General features: G+C 41.9%; 1 non-coding gene across 1 annotated transcript; it reads left to right on the top strand.

The window, feature by feature from the left end:
• The first annotated feature begins 363 nt into the window (after nt 1-363).
• Nucleotides 364-495, top strand: LOC129690257 (small nucleolar RNA SNORA17). The gene has a single exon (XR_008722262.1). It is a non-coding gene; the product is annotated as a small nucleolar RNA SNORA17 (small nucleolar RNA).
• The last annotated feature ends 4994 nt before the right edge of the window (nt 496-5489 follow it).

The following is a 5489-nucleotide window of genomic DNA, read 5'->3' as shown; positions in this document are numbered from 1 at the left end:
GCTATGAATCTAGCCACATCACCTAGAGCAATGGATCTTAACCTGTGAGTCACATTCGGGTTGCATATCAAATGTCCTGCATATCACATATTTACATTCTGATTCATAGCAGTACAGCTATGAAGCAACAATTAAATAATTTTTATGGATATGGGTCACGAAAACATGACAAAGTAGGTTAAAGGGTCGTAGCATTAAGAAGGTTGAAAGCCACTGATCTAAAGTGACTTAAAGGAACTTATTTCATTCCCTACCATGGTAGGATATTGGTTTACACAGTAGGGGTGCTAACAGTCTTGCCCATTTACCTTCTAAGCATTTGTGCTATACATAGCTATCACTCCCACAAGAATCAAAGAGATGCCTGCCTCTAGAGCCATCACGGATGTAGCTGCTCTGTCACATGAGAATTAGTAGGTGGCTGAGAGGGGAGAGGCTATGTCTACTCTCAGTGTTCTGACCTGTATACATCTGAATGACTAGTTCCCCAACATCTTCTCCCCCCCCCCAAAAAAAAAGGAAGCCTGAGATGACCACCATTCTGAGCCTAGGGAGCCTGGACAGTGAGCTACACTGAGATGACCACCAGTATGCTGCCAGGCAGGCCTGAAAGGGATCCTAGGACAGGGGAACAAACTGGAGACTCAAAGAACCCAACCTGGTACCAAGGGCCCCAGGCTGGACTCAGCCTGAGACAGAAAATCCTGCAAGGGATCACTAGGGTTGGCCAGATAAGGAGCAGTCCAGACCACCAGAGCATCACCATGGGGCCCGGACAGTGAGGTAGACTGAGATGACAACGGATCCAGTGCCTCACAGGGCTACATAGGAGTGGGGTGAGGCAGGAGGTGGTGGAGGAGCAGCCCGTGCCTGACGTGAGCCCACCTGGCACCATAATGCACCAGCAGGGCATAATACTCCCAAGACCAGTCCTGAGATGATCACACACTCAGATTCTAGGTGCCACTGAGAGGAACAGGTAAGTAGTGGAGAAATAGAAGAGAAAGAAACAGAAGGATGTGGGCACATTAAGAAAGGCAGAACTGGAGACTCACAGGTAGTGGGGAACAGCCTGAGGTGAGCAGCTGAAAATGTCACCTGGGACCACTGTGAGGTCCTGGCCTGTGCTGCCATCAGCAGGCATTCCTGCAGCAGCAGGGGTCTATTACCATCAAAGACCAGACAGATGTCCCTAATCTGGGCTGCCACCAGGGGTCATGTTGATGAGACCACAACCCTCAGTTGTGATAGGAGAGCTGGCCCTGGGGGCATGAGAGAAGGAGTGCTGACATTACTTCTAGCTAGCTGCAGTACTGAGGAGCCTGACCCACACTTTCCGAGAGTTGTGGGTAAGTTGGCATGGGGGGTGCTAGCTAGTAAAGCTTGCCCTACCACTCCTTCCCTATGCAGTGGCTTGGACAAGGGAGAGATATCTTCCCCCCTCTCTCTTCCACCTCACCACCTGTAGATGGTGGGAGACCTGGCCCTGGGGTCACAAGAACGGGAGAGTTGACTCTGACTGTTACCAGCTGCAGCATTTGGGAGAGCAGGCCCTCTGTCTCATCTAAGCACCACAGGAGAGCTGATCTTGGTGTCAAGGGCATAGTGAGCTGGTCCAGAAGATATGAGCATGGGAGGGCTGTCCCTACCACTGTCTGCTGCATGGTGACATGGACAAGGGAGAGATGCCCCCTCTTCTCACTCCTTCCCACCTATGGCAGGCAGGAGAGTTAGCCTCAAAGTCTTCGGAAGAGAGAGCTGTCCCTGTCTCCTTCTTCTGCACCATTCTAGTGAGCCAGCCCTGGACCTTTCTTGGGCTCACATTAGAGTTGGCCCTGGGGACTGCAGATGAGCCAGACCCAATGATTTGAGTATGAAAAAGCAGGCCCTGCAACTTCATCTGCCTGTCAAGTGGGAGCATGCGTGAGGGAGAGAACTCCTCTCCCACCCTGGCCCCTTATCACCTATGGCAGGTTAGAGAGTAGGTCCTGGGGTCATGGGAGAAGAAGAACTGGTCCTGACCCTCACCTACTGCAGCACTCAGAAGAGTGGTCCCTGCACCTTGCCCTGGCACCTCAGTACATCTGACCCCGAATGTGGAGAGTGCAGGTGAGCTTCCCCAAGGTCATGAGAGCAGGAAAGCCTGCAGGCTGACCAGCTTAGCTACCACTCAGACCCATTTCCAAGGCTCTGAATTGACTTACACCAATATCTACCCTTTGATCAACTGCTAAAAATGCATGAAGAGGCCAGTTCCACAGAGCCAAAACTACAGGATCTCCATGACACAGGGCAACAACAGGATACCCCAGGGAGGTTCCAGTATTGATAGACTAGAAGAAGCCAGAGTTCTTGTACCAGACCAATGAGTCATTATAGTGATCATTTGCAAGCAAAGAAGTAAAGACAAAATGGTATACTGTGGGACATACTATGACACATGACAGTTTGCACATGAAGAATTTTTTTTTTTCTGTTGGAGGATAGATTGCTATGTTGGACATGGGTAGAAGGGGAGGAAAACATGAGTGGGATAGGGGTGCATGATGTAAAATTCACAAAGAACCAACAAAAAGTTTTTTTTTTAAGTTAGAGATAATGTCTAGTGTCATGAATTATAGTAATTCCCCGACACTGCTCTAATCATCTACAGAAAGGAAAACTCTAGAAGGCTTAAACACACTTTTAAAAATTCAAATGGTAAGATGGTCAAGAATAAATTACCTATCTTTTACAAGTGTTTTACTTTTCTTTTATCAGTTTTTCTATAGAAGGCATCTGTGTAGGTGTCAAAAATCCCACTGTGCTATTAACTGAGTAAAGATCATTTGATCCAATTTCCTACCTTGATTTTAAATAATGAGGTAGCACATCCACCTCTGGTTAAAATGGTGCAGTTATTTAAAAGATTCCATGAAGGCTTGCAGACTGCATTCATGAAACAAGAACTTATTGAATTTAAAAGGCATGATTAAGATAAATTGAGAAATGTCTAAATTAAATAAAAATTGTTGCTTTGAGAGAATTCCAAGAGTGGCTGACTGTAGCACGCAACATCTACTTAACAGCATTATGTATTAAAGGTATGCTGCTGATGAAGACTGATGCCTTACTTTTGTGGATGCAGCTAGACCAGTTTAAAATAAATATTGTTATAATTGATCTTTCTGTGATGTGCAATGTTAAATGACACTTGATTTATGGCAGCAATCTCTCAGCATCGGCTATGATAGATTTTCTTTGCATTTCTTCTAATAAAAACATGGTCAAACCTTCAATTACCCATAATAAAATGCTGAAAATCTAGCAGAATAGGAGTGGGTGGGCGACCCTGCCATTTGGATATTGGCCTCAAGTAGAACCGTTTGTTCCAGGTATGATGATAAAAGGAAAATAATAACTGTTGATTAATGAGACTGAAATATTCTATCACAATAGTAGGATTGGCATAGGAAGAACCCCTTTTATATCAGCTAACTGGTTACCTCAGTAGATTAGAAAAAGATTCCACAAGATCATTAAAAAGGTATCTTGAAGTACTGATTGAAACTGAATTTTTTGTAAAGCAGGCTTGGCTACAATTTGATATGTAAAAAAAGCCAGCTGGGTACTAACCAGTGCATTAAAAGAACTGTTTCACTAATTTTGCGGTTGATTTGGAGCTATTGTGTCTCCAAATGTTAATTCTGTCCCCCCAAGATCTTTTTGAGCAAATTCTCACTTAACCAAAATGGCTTGGGGTAAATCTTGTCTCTCAAATTGTCCTGATTGAAAAATAAAGTTGCCTACACTTGGGATGGGCAGGAGAGAGATAGGAGGATCCAAGGTTCGCGGGCTGGGGGTGGGAGAGAGACTAAGAGGAGGAGGAGAGAGGATGGAAGAAGAAAGGAGCATGTTGCCATGAGTTAGCACGAACGGGAAACACATGGCAGGGAGGAGTTTTCTCTAAGGAGTGGCATGATGGAGCTAAGCAGCCCAGATGGAAATCTGTGAGGGTACTTACGGGAATTTTGGCTGGAGAATAGACAAGATAGCTTAGAGGGTTAATATCTGCCCAGCCCCAGTGCAATAAGGCTTATTAAAAATCTAACAAGTTTCTGTGTTTTTTTAATTTATAAAATAGTGGGTTAAGGAATAACTGCCAACATAATAATTATATTAATACTATTACATTGATAATTATATTTATGTTAAATATTAATAATCAGGCAACACATTAACTGTAGTTGTTGTGTTTATGAAAATGAACGTTGTCCATCTGTGTTGTTTCAAATATTCAAATCTGAGATTTAGGAACTACTCAGTCTATGAGGTTAAAAAAGTAAAACTCACTATTAAAATAGACTAAAAATAATGGCAAAGCAACATTTTTTAAATTTGTTCTTTAACACATATATATGTATGATTCCTATTTTCTAATGTCATGTTCTCTGCTTCGTTGAGAATTGTAAAACAACAGAAAGAACTTCTTTGAAGTATCTGACATTATTCTCAGCCACTGCAAATGGTTGAGTTTCCTATGTTAGCTCCTTTTCCAGTTTTCACGATAAAATACTCTGACAAAAGCAACAGAATGGGTGGCTTACACAACAAATACTTATTTGTTGTATTTCTAGGATCTGGGAAGTCAAAGATGAAGTTAGCTTATCACTGCTTTTCATTCCATTTTTTCACCATACCTTCTCGTAGAAGAAAGTGTGAGAGATTTTGTTGGGGTTACTTTTGTTGTGCTAAAGCACCACTTTTTATAAGTCAACTGTGATTATTTGAGAATTAGATTTTTGTTTTTAATTTGCAAAAAGTTAAAATTTTAAGAAAGCTTAATGTCTGAAACTACACATTCTTCTTTACTACACTTAAAAGCACATGTCCTATTAATATTAGAGGCATCTGGAGTGCTGTAATCATAGATTTTCACACTCAATATCTATAAATTCTAACTTATTCCTTATAATTCTTTTGGTGTAGTTATACACTACAGTATCATTGTGTCAACTTTTAGATTCATTTTTAAAGTCAGTAGATTCTTATATATCATTTGATTTCCTTCTTATTTTCTGTTACGTATACACATTAGACTATATATTAAAGTATACATAGAGTTGTTTTGACGAAATGTACAAACACACATACTACTACTGCTGCCAGCACTATGCCACAAAACTCACCAGTGGTACCACCATATAAACCACAAACATCATGAGCACTACTCCCATTAGCAAGACCACCATTCCCACACCCAATACCAACACCAACACCACCACAGCCACTGCCATCATCACAAACAAGAACATCAACAACAGCATTACAACAACATAACCACCACTGCACCCACCAACAGAGCCACCACATACTGATAGGAGAAATGAACATTCATGTGAGAAAATTCCCTTTGTTGGAAATGTGTTAGTAGTGATTGTTTTAACATAAGTACTCAGAAGCATGTTCTTTTCTTGTAAATATGTACTTATGCTACATAGAAATAAGTT

This window comes from Psammomys obesus, unplaced genomic scaffold (assembly GCF_907164565.1).
Source record: "Psammomys obesus unplaced genomic scaffold, mPsaObe1.curated_primary_1811, whole genome shotgun sequence".
Taxonomy (NCBI): Eukaryota; Metazoa; Chordata; class Mammalia; order Rodentia; family Muridae; genus Psammomys; species Psammomys obesus.
This window is presented reverse-complemented; position numbering and strand designations above follow the sequence as displayed.